Source organism: Panthera onca, chromosome F1 (assembly GCF_046562875.1).
Source record: "Panthera onca isolate mPanOnc1 chromosome F1, mPanOnc1 haplotype 2, whole genome shotgun sequence".
Classification (NCBI taxonomy): Eukaryota; Metazoa; Chordata; class Mammalia; order Carnivora; family Felidae; genus Panthera; species Panthera onca.
The window spans coordinates 2,850,128-2,870,517 of record NC_138355.1 but is presented as its reverse complement, the minus strand read 5'-3'; the positions used below and the strand labels follow the sequence as shown (position 1 = coordinate 2,870,517).

The 20,390-nt window shown below is 39.7% G+C and overlaps 1 protein-coding gene and 1 pseudogene across 1 annotated transcript in view; one reads left to right on the top strand and one right to left on the bottom strand.

Annotated features, from left to right (window-relative positions):
• Nucleotides 1-17,094, bottom strand: part of LOC132677176 (ankyrin repeat domain-containing protein 26-like) — a 161,001-nt pseudogene extending 143,907 nt beyond the window's left edge.
• The window catches only part of LOC132676859 (uncharacterized), a 349,918-nt gene that overhangs the window by 284,793 nt on the left and 44,735 nt on the right, over nt 1-20,390 (top strand). The window lies entirely within an intron of this gene.

The window sequence follows — 20,390 nt, the reverse complement described above, 5'->3', positions numbered from 1 at the left end:
CCCCAATGTTAATATCTTACCAGCATTACATTTTAAATCACCGGTTACCTAATCTTGTTAGGATCTCAAGGTTTCCATGGCTCCTATAGATTTGTTAAGGATCTCCTGGGCCATCTAATAAGGTCTTCTCTAGTGGATCAAACCTTTATCAAGGAAATGCATTTGAGTGTCATGACAAATGCTTGTTTAATTCATTCAAAGTTCTCTTTTGAGTGTACGAAGGTGACATAAAAGGACATAATGGGACATAAGCTGCCTTTTGGAAGACAGTCTTTTTTCTTCTTAAATTAGGTCAAAACTGTATTTATACTTAGCACAGAGTCTGATACTGGATTAATTAAATGAATAGGTGTGATTAGGCAAAAGAAAATCAGAAACCATAAGTTTCTTAAAAGGAAGTCAAGGGCTTATGAAAATTTCTCAAATGGAAGCATTGTGGGACAAGAAATCCAGCCTCCTGAGAGTGGACCCGATGTGCCTGTCCTCTGCGGAATCCTCAGCAGCCAGATGGGGATGTGCCCAAGACGCACTTAATGCCTGGATGGTGGTGTAAAGGCATGTGTTCTGGCCACCCCGTGCTCACTGGAGCACCCAACTCCTCCCCAGTTACTTTCCAGTACTGCATAGGGAAGACACACAGCACAATGGCACCTGTCACACACAGCGAGTTGCTTCAGTGCTTCCATTTGAGAATTGTTCATAAGCAAGCTGATTTCAGATGGCAGCAGACCTTGGAAAAAAGAGGATGAGGTGGGGTTTAGGTGGGGTGGCGATGATGTGCTCTGGGCTCCTGGGCTCCACTCTGATGCCCAGGTCAGTGCTCTGAGTGCCCCCAGTGCCACCCCAGCAGCAAGCTGTCCTCAGGCATAAACAGCATATTAGACAAAGAAGGCACATCTTTAAAGAGCCTTCTTATTGAACCTTGAAGATACTTGATGATCCCTCTACAGTCTGAGAAAGACAGGGAGCGAATCATTTTTTATGCTGTAATCACTTTGGGTGTAGGAGATATGTAGTGAAGGTTTAACATTTCCTTCTTCTCTTCGAGCATTTTCACTTGTACCAAATAAAAGCAGTCATGCCTAGAAAGATGGCCTGTGCAAGGTGACTTACACACTTGCCTTTATGGAGGGGGGCTGTGTTGTTCCCATCCCCTACCACCTGTAACATGACACATGACTAATTCTGTTGCTGCAGCAGGCATGTAGGTACACACCCCTCCTCCCAGGCTGTCCAGCACATGTCTCCCAGGGCTCTCCTGTTACCATTCTCACTTCTAGGACCTCCTGGGGTGCAGTGATGCCCGTGTTTATGGAGCAAGAGGTAACTTTGACCCAGACCATATGTGTCATGGGAGAGTTTTAAATGTCACGAGATCCTGGTAGGTTGGTTTGATCTGGAGTTGACTTCAGCCTCAGGCTGTTGGTGGTGGCGCCTGGAACTTTTGTGCTCTCCCCATGGAGTGGTTTGGCCATGGCGTGGGTACTCTGCAGGGGGTTACATGCCGTGGAGTGGCGTGGGTGCTCTGCAGGGGGTGACATCCCCTGGAGTGTGGTGGGCGTGGCGTGGGTGCTCTGCAGAGGTTGACATCCCCTGGAGTGTGGTGGGCGTGGCGTGGGTGCTCTGCAGGGGGTGACATCTCATGGAGTGGTGTGGGTGCTCTGCAGGGGCTGACATCCCCTGGAGTGTGGGGACATGGTGTGGATGCTCTGCAGGAGGTGGCATCCCATGGACTGTGGTGGGCATGGAGTGGGTGCTCTACAGGGGGTGGCATCCCGTGGAGTGTGGTGGTTGTGGCTTGGGTGCTCTGCAGGGGGTGACATCCCCTGGAGTGTGGGGACATGGTGTGGATGCTCTGCAGGAGGTGGCATCCCATGGAGTGGTGTGGGCATGTTGTGGATGCTCGGCAGGAGGTAGCATCCCATGGAGTGGTGTGGGCATGTTGTAGATGCTCTGCAGGAAGTGGCATCCCATGGAGTGGTGTGGGCGTGGCCTGAGTGCTGTGCAGGTGGTTGTAACACTGCAGGAAAGGGAGCCACCCCTGCACACCACAGGCACCTGGACACAGGCAGTGGAGGACACGTGGTGGCTACAAAACCTCTGTAAGAATTACTTTCTTTTTAACTAAGTTAAACTGCTATATCTTACTAGAAAGGGTAACCTTAAGCAAGTCAATTAATTTGCTATGATTTTTTAAGCCTTTTGTTTTCATGTTTATTTCTGTTGAGAGAGAGAGAGAGAGGGAGAGAGGGAGAGAGAGAGCACGAGCAGGGGAGGGGCAGATAGACAGGGAGAGAGAGAATCCCAACCAGGCTCACACTGTCAGCACAGAGCCCAACGTGGGACCTGAACCCACTTAATGTGAGATCATGACCTGAGCTGAAACCAAGAGTCAGATTCAACCAGCTGAGTCACCCTGGTGCCCCTAATTTGCTGTGATTTTTATCTGTACAAAGAAGGTTCTGTGCTCGCTTCGGCAGCACATATACTAAAGAAGGTTGTAAGTGAAACTTAATATATGTAAATATGTTTACATATTAAAACAGTCCTTGGCCCATAGTAAAATTACCAAGTAATTATTAGTAGCTGTTACTATTATGCTTATATCTGGATTTTCAAGAGGGAATACCTTTATTTTTCCTTTTTTAATTTTTTTTAACGTTTATTTATTTTTGAGACAGAGAGAGACAGAGCATGAACAGGGGAGGGGCAGAGAGAGAGGGAGACACAGAATCTGAAACAGGCTCCAGGCTCTGAGCAGTCAGCACAGATCCCGACATGGGGCTTGAACTCACGGACCGTGAGATCATGACCTGAGCCGAAGTCAGACGCTTAACCGACCAAGCCACGCAGGCGCCCCAAGAGGGAATACCTTTCTAAGAAAAGAGGATTTGGTGGCACCTGGGTGGCTCAGTTGTTGGAGCGTCCGACCTCGGCTCAGGTCATGATCTCAAGGTTTGTGGTTCGGCTCCACATCAGGCTCTGTGCTGACAGCTCGAATCCAGGACCCTACTTCGAATTCTGTGTCTCACTCTCTCACTCTGCCTCTCCCCCACTCATGCTCTTTCTGCCTCTGAAGAATGAATAACTGTTAAATTTTTTTTTAAAAGAGGATTTGTTGCCTTTCTAGGATTTCTAGAGTGGTTTTGAACACCTACAAGTGATATTCCCCTACCTATTCTCATACCTGTGTTCTTGCACAGACGTTAACAATGGTCCCTGCAGGAGTAGTCATGTTAAGACTGCTTCACCTTTGCTGTTCTCTTTGACACGGACAAGGTGTTCATGGTGTGGAGTGCAGGGCCTCCTCCCCTCGGTGAGCAGGTGTGCACCCACCCGCCAGGAAGACATCTTCCTCAGGATCCCCATAGGTCTGGCTCAACACTGCCAATTGGCCTGCTTCTAGAACTACTGTATTCTTTATTATTTTATTTTTGAGAGAGAGAGACCAAGCACGAGTGGGGAAGAGGCAGAGAGAGAGGGAGACACAGAATCCAAAGCAGGCTCCGGGCTCTGAGCTGTCAGCACAGAGCCTGATGCAGGACTCAAACTCACGGACAATGTGATCATGACCTGAGCTGAAGTCGGACGCTTAACCGAATGAGCCACCCTTGCGCCCCTAGAACTACTATATTCTTGTTGGGTGTTGGGCCACAAGAAAGTATAAAGTGATAAGAATTGTTTTATTATTTGCAAGTAACCAGATGCATTGACCTAATTTTATAAAGAGTGGAAAGTTATCTTTATAACTGAAAATAATATTCCTAAGTTGAGCACTATTAATAAGGATTCAGGAAAAAGGAAGAAATTATATCTTAGGCTGCATTGAATTTGTATCTAAACATACAACTGACCAGAAATGCCTGAAGCCTATTGTCAGGCACACAGAGCCAGTGCTATGAGGTGGAACATGTGTGGCCTGTGTCTTCTCATGGTGGGCGGCCATCGTCCAGCACACAGGGAGACAGAGACATGCCAGGAAGGTAGTGGACTCAATCTTGAGCAACACTGAGGGTTAAAGAACAGTTGCAACTTCTTGGTCTCAGGAGCCCGTTATACTCTTCAAAATTAATGAGACCCCAAGGAGATTTTCTTTTAGTGTGGGTTATATGGATTAAAATTTACCGTATTTGAAATTAAAATGGAGAAAACTTATTTATTACTTCACCTAAAAACCCCAATTATAAGCCCATTAAATAATAACATAAATAGTATTTTTATGAAAAGTGTTTTCTAAAACAAAACCACTTTAGTGAGAAGAGTAGTATTGTTTTATGTTTTGCTGATCTCTTTAATGTCTGGACTAATGGAAAACAATGGAGTATCATTTCTGCTCTGCATTCAAACTGTTGTAGCATCATGCATCCTGTAGCCTCTGGAAAACTCCATTGTGTACATATGAGAAAGGAAAATAAGGTCTTAGAGAATAGTTCTGGGCATGTGGGCCACCTGAAAGGGTATCCCCAAGCCCCTCTTTGAGAAACATGGGTCTGAAGTATTCCGTTTTTCAGATAATCTGTGTTGCAGAGTTTGAGTACTACTATAATAGTAGGTATGGAGAAATTACCAACCAATAGTAGGAATGGAAAAAATTGCCATTTCCAATGGCAAATTTCAGGAACATTTTATACCCAAAATATATGCTTGATTAAAAACAACAACAACAACAACAACAACAACAACAAAACAAAAAAAGCCTTAAGTATGAACTAACTCAGTGGACCAGGTTGCTTCCTTACATGTTGCCTTCCTATTATAGTTGATATCACCATTGTAGTTTAAATCTCCTGGAGCAAATTCCACTCTATCCACACCCAAAAGAAAGTGGTTCAGGCAGTCTTAGATTACTCAGGGAACACTTGGGAGTAGTATGTAGATGAGACTTTATCAGATGGGGAAAATAACTAAGAAAACAGGCCAAGCAAGCAGGTAGTATCAGTTAACAATCTGGTATGCAGAGGGGAAAACCTGCCCCCTTTGCCTTCTTCCAGTGGACTGGAGGCCGTGAACGTCCTTGTTTCCCTTGCTTCGAGTGGTTGGTTTCCCAGAGAGCATTAATTATCTACTAGTCAACATAAAGAAGATTGGATATAATGAAACCAGAGGAAGTCAATCATTTCCTGCAGCAAAACATCTACAAAATTTGTATGGAAGTATGTAAATTTAGCATTGTTTCAAATGGCATTGAGGCTGGAACGCCAGTTCCAGTTGTACATGTTTCTGACATTCTTTTCTGATATCGTCCCCAGCCACCCTCCTTACTCTCGCAGCCTCCTTTTCAGTGCCAGGCAGAGGGCCTGCTGTTGCTGCTACAGGACTAACCCCAGGACTCTTTAGTGCATCACATGAGCCAGAGCACGGAGAGCTGCCTTTCTCAGCCACAAGTTCTCTAAGTGGATGTACCCACTGGTGTTCTCTGAGCATGCATAGCTTACTCAATTCCACGCACCGTTATTGCACAAGGATGGGGTACGTTGGCTCTTACTAACCCCAGGAGAGACATCCGAGTGTGGACACCATTTCAGATTCTTATGCCAAATTTATGAGACTTTTTTTCTGGAGATGCCCTCAAGTTGGTCCCCTCCCCCTAGAAACTCCTTTGTGTACTTCTGCTTAGATTTTAACAGTTTCTAGAATATTCCCAAAATAACAAACTATAGGCAAGAAAATGAATTTTTTTTTTCCTTCTGAGAAATAAGTGACTTTGCTTCTTAACCAATATCCAAAGCCCTTTGCAGCCTGAGAAGTCTTCAGTCAGCCAGGCTTATAGATCATTCTGCAGAAGGCATTTAAGCATAGATGGTCGGCTATTTCTAGCTGCTCCATACTGTGGCACTTTCATAGAAAGCACATATATCTTGTTCCCACTCCTCTACCAGCCACTGCAAACTTCACCTTTACCTAACACTGGGGATTTTGGAATCACATTTCCTTCTCAAGCAGAGACACACGTCAGCAAGGAATGCTAGCATTATAAACTGGAGAACCACCAAATCCTAGAAGGGAGGAAAGTGAGTCCAAGAGAGATTTCAGGACTTGCCCACATTATGTATGAAAGGTGTCCTCTCTATACCCCATTCTGCCTCCAGCACTCCATCAAAGCAAATCCCATCTCCAGCAGCATTGGTGGGATTGGAGATGTTTAGCCCAAGGCATGATGGGGCAGTATTCCCTTCTGAACAACCTTCACCTCTATTGCAATCCTAAGTTTCAATCAATCTCTGGGACCTTAATTAGATTTAAAAAGTGTGATACTCTTCATTCTATTGTATTTTAAAAAGTGTGATACTCTTCATTCTATTGTATCTCTCCTAAGGAGTCACTCCAAGAACTTTTTCCTAAGTAATCTAAGAAGGCACCTTTTATACTGTAACCGGTTCCAGTTAGGGGTGGCGTTTGCTTTAGAGAGAGTGGAAGAGTTGAAAACCATTTTAAAGGAAATCTCATGTCCCATATCCTGCTTATGCTGTTGGTCATAGGAGTAAGTATCTTTGAAAAGAGTATACTTTGGGGGCGCCTGGGTGGCTCAGTTAGGCGTCCAACTTCAGCTCAGGTCATGATCTCACAGTTCATGAGTTTGAGCCCTGTGTTGGGCTCTGTGCTAACAGCTCAGAGCCTGGATCCTGCTTCAGATTCTGTCTCCATCTCTCTGCCCTTCCCCCTCCCCCACATGCTCTGTCTCTGTCTCTCTCACAAATATGAAAAATAAAACTTGAAAAAAATATTTTTAAAAAGAAAAAGAGTATATTTTGCAATTATGAATAGTTGTATCATTAGTTTATTCTATGCTAGTACTTTACACACCTAGACTGTAAGAAAGTGGGTGAAGGCTACACGGGATCTCTGTACTATCTTTGCTACTTTCTATGAGTCTATAATTAGTTCAAAATAAGGTTTTTAAAAAAATCAAATGAATTACTGATTAAATAGTTTAAAATAGTAATAAGTAATGGTGAATTAAATTATATTACATTTGGGGGACTTTATTTGAATGTACCTAAAAACACCAATAATAGCAATAGCAGTTACCATTTATGCCACATTAGGCACAAAGGATACATTTCATACAGAATGTATGGAAACATGTCCACAGTCCCGTGGCTGGGTGCATTACATCTAGGCTCAGACCAGACCTGTGTGAAACTAAAGACGATGTGCTCTTCACTTTAAGATACTTCTCTCCATTCGTTACGACTGTTTTGTTGTTTTGTTTTTTAATTTTACTTTTTATTTTTTAAAATTTACATTCAAATTAGTTAGCGTATAGTGAAACAATGATTTCAGGAGGAGATTCCTTAATGTCCCTTACCCATTTAGCCCATCCCCCCTCCCACAACCCCTCCAGCAACCCTGATTGTTCTCCATATTTATGGGTCTCTTATGTTTTGTCCCCCTCCCTGTTATTATATTATTTTTGTTTCCCTTCCCTTATGCTCATCTTTTTTGTCTCTTAAAGTTCTCATATCAGTGAAGTCATATGATTTTTGTCTTTCTCTGACTAATTTCACTTAGCATAATCCCCTCCAGTTCCATCCATTGCAACATAGTTGCAAATGGCAAGATTTCATTCTTTGATTGGTGAGGAATATTCCATTATACATACGTACCACATCTTCTTTATCCATTCATCCATCGATGGATATTTGGGCTCTTTCCACACTTTGGCTATTGTTGATAGTGCTGTTCTAAACATGGGGGTGCATGTGTCCCTTCAAAACAGCACACCTGTATCCCATGGATAAATGCCTAGTAGTGCAATTGATGGGTCATAGGGTAGTTCTATTTTTAGTTTTTTGAGGAACCTCCATACTGTTTTCCAGAGTGGCTGCACCAGCTTGCATTCCCACTAACATTGCAAAAGAGATCCTCTTTCTCCACATCCTCCTCACCAACATCCGTTGTTGCCTGAGTTGTTAATGTTAGCCATACTGACAGGTGTAAGGTGGTATCTCATTGTGGTTTTGACTTGTATTTCCCTGATGATGAGTGATGCTGAGCATTTTTTCATGTGTCGGTTGGCCATCTGGATGTCTTCCTTGGGGAAGTGTCTATTCATGTCTTTCGCCCATTTCTTCACTGGATTATTTGTTTTTTGGGTGTTGAGTTTAGTAAGTTCTTTATAGATTTTAGACACTAACCCTTTACCCAATATGTCATTTGCAAATATCTTCTCCCATTCTGTCAGTTGCCTTTTAGTTTTGCTGATTGTTTCCTTCGCTGTGCAGAAGCTTTTTAGTTTGATGAGGTCTCACTAGTTCATATTTGCTTTTGTTTCCCTTTCCTCCGGAGACATGCTGAGTAAGAAGTTGCTGCGGGCAAGATCAAAGAGGTTTTTGCCTGCTTTATCCTTGAGGATTTTGATGGCTTCCTGTCTTACATTGAGGTGTTTCATTCATTTTGAGTTTATTTTTGTGTCTGGTGTAAGAAAGTGGTCCAGGTTCATTCCTCTGCATGTCGTTGTCCAGTTTTCCCAGCACCACTTGCTGAAGAGACTGTCTTTATTCCATTGGATATTCTTTCCTGCTTTGTCAAAGATTAGTTGGCCATACGTTTGTAGATCCATTTCTGGGTTCTCTATTCTGTCCCATTGATCTGAATGTCTGTTCTTGTGCCATGGTTACCACTGTTTTAACAGAGCCTTAGCTATTTGGTTTTCAAAATAGATTATAAAAGTGTTGTATATGTTCTGTTAAAATTTCAAGCATCCAAAAAGCATAAAAGTGAATGTAGGATAAAGAAAACCAAGTGTTCTTTTATAAATCATTCCAGATATAAAATTTCATGTTTCCAAATTTTTTTAAATATATGTAGTAACTTACAAACAAAATTGGATTTATAACCCCACACATTGTTGGGATGTAAAATGGTGCAGTGCCAGCACTATGCACCACAGTTAGGTAGTTCCTCAAAAAGTTAAACACAGAATTACCATATGACCCAGCAAATTACTCCTAGGTTATCTGCGTAAGAGAATTGAAAACATGTGTCCACACAGAAACTTGTATATGGATGTTCACAGCAACAGTTTTCATATCAGCTGAGAAGTGGAAACAACCCAAATGTCCATGAACTGATGAATGGATAATAAAATGTCATTTATCCATACCATGGATTATTCAGCTAAAAAAGGAATATAGTACTGACACATGCTATAACATGGATGCACCTTAAAAACATGATGCTGAGTAAAAGAAGCCAGACACAAAAGACCACATTTAATATTGTTCTATTTATATACAGTGTCCATAAAAACAGCAAGTAGATCTGTAGCAAGAGTGACTGCTGATGGGCACAGCACAGGGTGTACTTGGGATGGTATTGGCATAAGGAAACATTCTGGAAGTAGACAGTGGTGAAAGTTCCACAAGTCTATGAATACACTAAAAACCATGCACTGTACACTTTAAAAGGATGAATTTTTTGGTATGTGACATATCTAAATTTTAAAAATTAGATTTAAAGGCACTTAGGAGGCTCAGTTGGTTAAGCGTCTGACTCTTGATTTCAGCTCAGGTCATGATCAGGTTCATGGGATCAAGCCCCGAGTTGGGCTCTGCACTGACAGCATGCAGCCTGCTTGGGATTCTCTATTTCTCTCTCTGCCCCTCTCCCACCCACAAGCACGCAGTATGCACACTCTAAATAAATAAATAAATAAATAAACCAACAAACGGTTTAAAAACTAAATTGAAAAATAAAATAAAAATTGTGTTCTGCTGTAAAGAATTTGGGATGCTCATATTATATCACATCTCACATAGAAGGGAGTATAACTCTTTCCACGAGCTGTCAACAATCCTCAGTCAAAATACTAGGTACTCGTTTTCATGGTAAATATAACTTTTTTATGAAAAATGAGTATACATATATATATATTTATATATATACATATTCATATATATATATATATATATAAAACAAAATACAATTTTAACCATTTTAAGTGTGCACTTTGGTAAATATAATTTTAATACATGCATATATCTTGATGTCTTCCCATTTAAATACTACACTGTTGCTATAAATAAAAATATAGCTATGGAAGCTTTCTAGTTTTCTGAGATGTGACCCAAATTTTTCTGCAGATTCACTTTATGCAATCTATAAATTAAGATATATCCTAAGAAATTTATTCTGGCAAAATGATGTTTTCAGATTTTTTCATATTTTTTATCATAAACTGGATGACTTTATCTGTATGTCCTTTTCCCCCTCTATTTTAATTAAACATATGTTTTACAAACTTTAAAAAATATCAAAATATAAACTTTTGGTGGCATCTACCCATCAGATAATTTGTTTGTTGTTTTAAACATATTTTAAGAGGATGGCTTTTTAGAAAGAATGAGTTTCCTATGCAACAAAGTGAAACCTGATACAAAAATGAATGGGAAGGACTGAAGTGAGAAGAACAATACACTGTAACTGTGCCAAAAGTTAGCTTCGGCACAAAGTCTGTCCCAGTCAGAGGCTGGAGTCATTTCGAGGGATGTGCATGCTGCCTGAGAAAAAAGCTCTAGTTCACAGAGCCATCTGAATCACATCTATTTTTCAAAACAGTAGAGAAGCTGATTTTTTATAAGACTAAGTTTTTTATTTAATGCATTAAAGTATAAATGTGTAACCGGTCCAAACTTTTAAAATTAGCCACTAGCATCCTCTAAATAAGTAAGCATCATTAAATTCAAAAAGAACTTTTCTAAGGCTATATTCATACTATAGCACTTGTCAAAGAAAATTCCAAGGGAACACTGCTTCCAAAAAGGACTTCATGGTTATAAATTGAAGAAACTTCCATTTGTCCAGATCTTACATGTATCTTTTACACCAGATTTTCCAGAGTCTCCCACTCCACTGTGTCCAGCTAAGAAACAGGTAGGCTGCACGCGACAACCCTAACCCACCATAGAACCATCTTCTTGGAGTTTATGGAGTCCACACAACAGAAACTCCAAAGATTTAGGAAAATCGATAAACACTTGGTTACTCTCTGGAAAGTGTTATTTTCATGTTCTGTATAAAGAATCATCTTTTTATCATAACTTTAATTTGACTCTGTTCCTTCACAATGAAGGTCACTCTGGGGTTAAAATCTGGTCTTCAACTGGGAAATATTTGAACAGAAAACAGCATAGAAGTTAATAGCCTAAGGGCGCTTGGATGGCCTAGTACATTAAGTGCCTGACCCTTGATCTCGGCTCAAGATCTTGGGGTCATGAGATCAAGCCTTACATAGGGTTCAGCGTGGAGCCTGCTTGGAATTCTCTCTCTCTCTCTCTCTCTCTCTCAAGAATCAACATTAAAAAAAATAGTAAAACAAATAAAAAAATTAATCTTAAGGCACAAGATTGAAAGTATAGAAGAGAAATACAGGATTACAGAATTTTGAGCCATTTTCCAGTACTACCACGATGTCTAAGAAAAATATAAAAACCGATTTTAAACTTCATATAGTTTTATTATTCCACTGGGAACAGCATATGAAGAGCTCTAATTTCCTGTCTACACTATATAGGAAGGTGGTTAAGAACCGGAGAAGGAATCTAGCATTAAGCAACTAATATGTTTATGATCATCTAATTTGAAGATTTTAAAGTCTTCAAATACATGTTTGATTATCAAGAAGGACTGAACATTCCCAGCAGGAAAGAAGAAAGGGACCAAAAAAAAAAAAAATCAACTCTGCAGTCTTTGTCAGTTTTAGACATGAAAGAATTTACATGCTAAATTGAACAACTATGAATACTAAAGTTTTCCCTGAATAATATAAAATGTACCTTGGGGTGCCCGGGGGACTCAGTTGGCTAAGCATCCGACTTCAGCTCAGGTCATGATCTCACTGTTCCTGAGATCGAGTCCCGCGTATCAGGCTCTGTGCTGACAGCTCAGAGCCTGAAGCCTGCTTCAGATTCTGTGTCTCCCTCTCTCTCTCTGCCCTTCCCCCGCTCAGGCTCCATCTCTCTCAAAAATAAATAAATACTGTTTTAAAAATGTATCTATTGTTGGAAATCTTCAAAAAAGTAAAAATCATCTCCTACAAAGAATTTTGCATACTCTCTTGGAAACCTTTCCTGCCTTATGATTCTGTCATGACAAAGAGTTCATATTAGACAAAAATTTATACATGTTGAGTTCGTTCATTTGGTATGTGTGTATGTGTCTATTCTATGCAGATACTATTAAAAAAAGAGTGGCACCTGGGTTGCTCAGCTGGTTAAGCGTCCAACTTGATTTTGGCTCACAATATTCAAGCTCTGTGTCAGGTTTGACACTAGCAGCACAGAGCCTGCTTAGGATTCTCTCTCTCTCTCTCTCTCTCTCTCTCTCTCTCCCTCTGCCTCTGCTCACTCTCTCTCTCTCTCTCTGCCTCTGTCTCAATCTCCCTCTCTCTCTCACAAAATATATACACAGTTGAAAACTTAAAATTAAAAAAAGATAAATCAGAATGCAGAAAACATATTTTATATATTTTTTCTTTCAGAGTGTGGCAGCTTAAGTGGGACCTGGGTGGTTCAGGCAGTTAAGCATCTTGATTTGGGCTCAGGTCGTCATCTCGCAAACTGGTTTGTGAGTCTGAGCTATGCGTCAAGCTCTGTGCTGACAATGAAGAGCCTGTTTGGGATTCTCTATGTCTCTCCCCTCTCTCCCTGTCCCTATACTGCTTGCTCTCTCAAAATAAATAAATAAGCTAAAAAACAAAAAACAAATTCAGTGTTGCAGCTTCAAATTTAGTTTTTCATTTTACGGATAAAGAACCTTATTTACGTCACCAGAAATTTTATTTAATGAAAAGAATAAATATATATTTCCTTTCTTTCTACTCCAAAATACCTAAAATATACCAAGATTATACCACACAGTAAGTTACCTTAGCAACCCCAAGAAAGACAATAGCCAGAAATTGAAAATTTGCAATCTGGTATGGCCTAAAACAGATTTCACTTTGCATTCCTTAGAAACACAGGTTTTGCCAAACTAAATACAGGATATCACCTTTATTAAACTGAAACATAAGGGCAAAAATTTCTTCCAGTTCTTCACAGAAATCAGCTGTAAGTCATTCAGAAGAGTCTAAGCATTTTTTGGTTGTTACCTGGCTTTTTTTTTCTTAATTTGCACTTAAAATATTTTCTCCCACATTTTATAATTTAAAGAGCATCTGCTCTGCCTTAATCCCATTATTGCTGTTTTGATTTTATGATACTTTCTCTCAACTCTTCATTCTTTAAGTTCCTCTCGCCCCTCTAAAATGAATTCTTCCCCTTAACCCCCCTCCTCATCTTCCTATGCATCGAGCTATTCTTTCCAGCTGCCTTCTCCTTCTTTGTTTCCATAAAGGCATACCCGAGAATTGTCTACTCCCACCCAACTTTATAAATTTCAATCCTGTACCTTCCTCTCTGTTGTCATCAGTCTGATTTCTATTATGATCTTGAGGACTTCCATTTCTTCCTAAGATCCTTTTCATCATTATAAGGAGCAAGAGGATGGTATGGGGTTGGGGGAGTATAAAACAAAACAACTTACCTTTGCAAGACCAAGGACAGCTAACATCTTGAGAGAAGATTTCAGAAGAGATTTAGATGATGGTAAAACACAAAGAGGATCGCCATAAACTCTGGCTACTGGTGTGGAGTTTCAGCCATATCTTAATTTTCAGAATCAGGATTGTTGTCCTCAGATAAGGTTCCACCTTCTGGTTTCACAGTGCCACGTTTTGCTCTCACTTAGTAGAAAACAAAGTAAAGAGGACATGAAAATATCTGTAACTTCAAATTAGTGAATAACACAAGAATGGACAAGAATTAGTGAATAAAACAAGCCTTCCAGTAGCTTACTGTTTTTCATGGATTGCCAAGAAGAATGCAGTAGCTTTGCTACACGTGGTTTCTGGACATTCTAGAAAAGAATTAACAGCTTTAAGGATTACAAGAATCCAATTCGATAAAATCATTGTAATATTCACCATTACCAAATGAGCACCATTACACAAGGAACACAGGCTTTGGAATCATTCAAATGTAGTTTCACATCTCAGTTATGCCATTTACTATTTATTACCAGTCTCCATTTTCTCATGTGGTGAGGATTACAAGAGATCTCATAGGTAGTCTCAAAATGTTACTCGCCGTACCTGTAACTGATTAATATCGGGTAAATGCATTACCAAAGTAACCTCAGATAACATTGAACCCTAGGTAACTGAAAGCATGTTGAAAAAACTAACACTAAGAAATTTAAATATGTTATCTTGTGAAGTGTTTGCATGATTTAGACTGGCATGAACTATCTCTTGTAAGAGAAAATATACAAACTTATTCTTCAGTAGTATCTTATGTCGGTAGGTTGGAATTGCAAACAGTTTAAGTTGCTTCTATTTCTCAAAACATTAAAGACAAATATGACTGTTTAAATGTAGCTACTTCTGGGATGCCTGGGGGGCTCAGTCAGTTAAGTGACCAACTTTTGATTTCAGCTCAGGTCATGAAGTCACGGTTAGTGGGGTTCAAGCCACACATCGGGCTCTGTGCTGACAGCATGGGAATCTCTTGCTTGAGATTTCCTCCTTCCCTCTCTGTCTGCTCCTCCCTACTAGCACTTGCTGATTCTCTCTCTCTCCCTTTCCAAGAGAAATACAAACACTACAAAAACATTTAGCTCGGCTCCTTCCGAGAAAGAGAAAAAAAGGATAATAAACCTTGTGGGGCAATGAGTCATGGATGAAAACTACACACAGACAGTAGAATTCCATAATCACATATGTTGACAATGGAGTTGACAGAAAGTGATGTACTAAAAGAACAGACACTAAAGAAATGTTTTCTGCAAGGAAATATTAGGGTAGGGGTAATCATTAAAAAAGAGTATGGTGGGGGGAACACATATGTGGCTCAGTCAGTTCAGCATCCAACTTCAGCTCATGAGTCATGATCTCATGGTTTGTGGATTTGAGCCCCACATTGAGCTCTGTGTTGACAGCTCGGATACTGGAGCCTACTTTGGATTCTGTGTCTCCCTCTGTCTCTGTCCCTACCCTGCTTGCACTCTGTCTCTCTCTCTCTCGGTCCAAAATAAATAAAACTTTAAAAATATCAAAAATAACTTAAAAAGCATGGGGGAAAGAGGAAAAAGGAAAAAAAAAAAATAAGACATGACCAATCAATCAAGCATGAGCTTAAGACAAGGAAGAAAAGGAAACATGTGAGCAAAATAAGGTAAGTAGAAACAACATACACTTTTTAACAGGTACATAAGTAGGATTGGGAATATACTATGAACAATAGTCTCTTTTAACATTTTAAAGATATATATAAAAGTCTATACATAAAACAGAGGCTTTGATTCACAGTATATCCCTAAAATACTGACTTTTATCACTCTACAGTTATCTGGTTATAAATACTGTAGTAAAGAATTTTTTTTTCACTATAAAAAAATGTTCGATTACTGGCATCTATCACTTCCTAAAAGCTATATTATTACTAGACTATCAAAAGAACAGGAAAAAAAAAAAAAAAAGGTTCCTAACACATCAACTTGCACTATGGAGAAGGAATTGGGAATGAGAATTCTAGGAAGAAATGTGAACCTTCAAAGGATGTATGTAATGGGACACGGATGGGGTTAAAAAAACAAAGGCTGAGGAATTTTTTTCTCTGCAATTTTAAGCTCACAGTGGGAGGATACTAAAAATATACTGCAACCTTCTTTCGTATGTAACTCCTGATTTCCTCAATAGAATTCATTTCCATTTATACATATTAAACACTAAAAAAATATAAACTGAAGCCTTACTTTTTAAATTCACATATTTAATTCTGACATATCATGCGTATTTCATTATTTTTCAAATTCCATTCTACGGAATTCCATTTCCCTACTCATTTATTCACATTCAAAAACTATGACATTGCTTCTTCCAAGCAAGACTTTATTCTCGGAGCTCCAGGAGTCAAACAAGTATGTTTCCTAACCTCCAGTAGCTTATAATGATGTAGGGGTATTGAAATGAATATTTAAATAAATATCAGATGTCTGAAACTTTAAATTTTAGAATCTGACACAAGGACTAGGAGGAGATATTTTTAAAAGCTAGAATATGAAAGGTTTCTGAAATTAGAAATTTGACAACTTGGCTATGAAGAGCCTCTGCTCATAGAGCTACTCTTTTCAGCAAAATACGTAGTCTTCGGGGAGATGCACAATTTTAACTTACTCTTCAGGGAGTTATTTCAAAACTACAGGGGAACACCTTTGTAAGGTAATTGTTGAGAAATAATGTAAACATCTAAATTTCTACATTTTCTAATATTATTTTAGTCTAAATGTAGAACAAAGGATAGAGCTAAAGGAAAATCCTGTATCTCACCAAAATAAAAACTGCCTGGGGCGGGGGGCAACCTACAATAGATATTTGGATCCAAAAAGATTTCATTTAGGCATGAGTATTATCAGTCATGTTACTATCGCAGTAAGAATCCTTATCCTTAACCAAGTGTCATATTGCCTCCATTATGAGAAAGCTTTTCCCAATATAAATTGATGGTCATTATATATTTTCCAGCCCATTCTTTTATCAGCCTCCACCTCTAGGAATTACCAAAGTAAACCAAACCAAAACAAAACAAAACATTCAACGCGTCATGTATCTGTAAAGTGGTTTGTTCTTGGTAACTTTTCATTACACACATAAAATGATGATACACAGGCTACTCTTAAATTTTCAGAGTAAATAAGGGAGAAAACTCAATTCAGAGCAGGAAAGTGAGTTTCACAGGAGGGTACTTTACCTTGGTACCAAAATCTAAATCTTGGCTAGCTGATGTAGACCATGAATCATCAGGACCAGGTTTGTCGGAAAGCCTTTAGAGCAAAAATATACAACAAAAACATGTTCATTTATTTAAAAAAAAATTCAAAAATTAAGTGAAATGTCAGCTATCTGTTTATTCAACGAAGTTTCTTGGTATAATTAAAAGTTGCCCTCTGGTTTTTTCATTAAGTTTTATTTTAATTCCAGTAATAGTAACATCCAGTGTTATATTAGTTTATTAATACAGTGATTCATCAACTCCATACTCACCCCGTGCTCATAATGACAAGGACACTGCTTCATCCCCATCACCTCTTTCACCCCTCCCACCACTCACCTCCTCTCTGGGAACCATCTGTTTGTTCTCGGCAGTTAAGAGCCTATTTCTTGGTTTGTCTCCCCCTTTTTTATCGTCCTTTTGCTCATTCATTGTTTCTTAAGTGCTACATGAGTAAAATCATATGGTATTTGTCTTTCCCTGACTTTGTTTACCATACTACTCTCAGGTTCCATCAAGGTGATTGCAAATGGCAAGATTTCATTGTTTTATGATTAATACTACAGTGTGTATGTGTGTGTGTGTGTATGGATATACATATACACACACACATACATACATATAGGGCTTCTTCTTCGTTCACTCATCTGTCAATGGACGCTTGTGCTGGCTATTGGAAATAATGCTGCAATAAACACAGGGGTGCGTGTGTCCCATGGAATTCATGTTTTTGTATTTTTTGGGTAGTATCCAGTAGTGCAATAACTGGATCATAGGAGAGTTCTGTTTTTAATTTTTTGAGGAACGTCCATACTGTTTTCCACAGGGGCCACACCCATTTGCATTTCCACCAACAGTACAAGAGGTTTCCTTTGTCTCCACATCCTCGCAAACACATGCTTCTTGTGTCTTGGAGTTTAGCCATTCTGACAGGCGTGATGTGGTATTTCGTTGTAGTTTTGGGGAGCATCTTTTCATGTGTTTGTTCACCATCTGTATGTTGTCTTTGGAAAAATGTCTGGTTATGTCTTTTGCTCATTTTGAAACTGAGATTTTTGGAGGGGGGGATGTTGACTTGTATCATTTTTTTATGTATTCTGGATACTAACCCTTTACTGGATTTGCAAAACATTTGCAAATATGTTCTCCCATCCCAGAGGTTGCCTTTTAGTTTTGACGGTTTCCTTCACTGTGCAAAAGCTTTGTAGATTCATGTAGTCCCCATAGTTTGTTCTTGATTTATTTCCCTTTGCTCAGGAGACATAAAATGTTGCTACAGCCAAAGTCAGAGAAATGATGGCCTGTGCTCTCTTCAAGGATTTTTTATGGTTTCAGGTCTCACATTTAGGTCTTTACTTCATTTTGAGTTTATTTGTGTGTATGGTAAAGAAATTGGTCCAGGTTCACTCTTTGGCATGTGGCTTGTCCAGTTTTCCCAACACCATTTGGTGAAGAGACTGCCTTTTCCCCACTGGATAGTCTTTCCTGTTTGTGGAAGATGAACTGACCATACAGTTGTGGATTTATTTCTGGTTTTTCCATTCTATTCCATCGAGCTATGTGGCTATTTTTTACGTCAGTAGCCACCATACTGTTTGGATTACTACAGCTTTGGAATAAAACTTGAAATCTGAGATTGTGATACCTCCAGTTTTCCTCTTTGGCAATATTGCTTTGGCCATGCAAGGTCTTTTGTGGTTCTATACAACGTTTAGGATTGACTGTCTATCTCTGTGACAAATGCTGTTGGTATGTTGAAAGGGATTGCATTACATCTGTAGATTGCTTTGGGTAGACACTTTAAAAATATGTACTCTTCCCATCTATGAGCATCAGATGTCTATCTCTTTCTGTCACCTTCAATTTCTTTCATCAGTGTTTTACGGTTTCCAGAGTATAGGTCTTTCAAAATTTGGACCATGTTTTTAAAAAGCTCTCAGTTCTCTGTTTTGCCTCCACCTCTCCTAACCTGTAAAATCTCCAGGAAAGACCCAGTCTGAGTTTCCATAACCAAGTGTGACAGGCAGGGAATTCTCTGAAATGGTTGAAAATTAAATGTATCACAGTTACCACAATGACTTCCCACCTCACATCTGTCAGAATGGCTCAGTTTCAACACACAGGAAACAAGGGTTGCTCAGGGTGTGGAGAAAAAAAAAACCATTGTGCACTGGTCATGGGATGTAAATTGGTATCGCCACACTGAAAGCCAGTATGGAGGGGCTTCAACAAATTAAAAATACAAATACCATGGGATCCAGTCATCCACTCCTGGGTATTTATTTACCCAAGGGAAATGGAAATACTAATTTGGAAAGATATATGCACCGGTATCTTTATTATACCATTATTTACAATAGACAAGATATGGAAGCAACCCAAGTGTCCACCAAAACATGAACAGACCACACACACACAAAAGCATACACACACACAAACACACACACACACACACACACACACACACACACACACAATGGAATATTATGCAGCTATAAAACAGAATGAGATCCTGCCATCTGCAACATCATGGATATACCTAGATGGTAGGAGGCTAAGTGAAATAAGTCAGACAGAGAAAGACAAATCCTATATGGTTTCATTTCTATGTAGAATCTAAAAAGGGGAACAAATGAACAAACATAGAAAAAGCAGAAACAGACCCATAAATGCAGAGATTTGACTCTTGCCAGAAGGGAGGGGAGGTGGGGGAATGTACAAAATGGGGGAAGGGGAGAGGGAAGTTCAGGGTTCCAGTTATAGAATGAATAAATCACAAGGCTCAAAGGTACAGCATAGGGAATCTAGTCAGTGGTATTGTAATAGCATCATACATTACCAGATGGGAGCTACGCTTATGGTGATCATGGTGGACCATCCAGAGTTGTTGCATCACAGATTACATTGTGTGTCAGGTAGACCTCCGTTTAAGTAAATAAATCCAAGTTAAGGTTTCTATGTTATGAGTGGTAGTACTAACTAGAGATTAAAAGACTAAAATTTCCCAAGGCCAACTTTGTTCCTAAACTGGTCTTGTCTTATTTAGGTCCATAATAACTAGCAAGACCTTCCAAGCCTTCAGGAGCATTCAACTACCCAAGGAGAGAGACTGCGATCAAAATGGTCCTGGTAGTTGTGCCTCTATTTCTCTATACCCTGCCTGAATATTTTCTTTCCTATGAGATCCCACTCCTACATCACTCTTCGGCACAGTTCAGTGGCATTCTCCAACCTTTCAATCTTTAGCCTAAGAAGGCACACACTCCTACAACAAGGATGGGCTCAAATGACCGAGGATAGGAGCCATGTCCTGCTCCTGGAGAACAAGCGAGTTGGGAGTCTCAGTCATCCACACAGTCACCTCAACATAGGCATGTTATCACCTATCCAGATGAAGCTCCCTTACTGATTTGACAAGTCAATCCTAGCCCTGCCCAGCCCTACAGGCACATGGGAAAGGCATCACAGATTTAGGAAAAGAGGTGGAGTGAGGAGACAGCTTGCCTTGGGCCATAAATCTCTGTAGTTCAGAATCTTCACCCCCACCCCCAATTCCTTGAGAGTATCTAAGCTATCCTC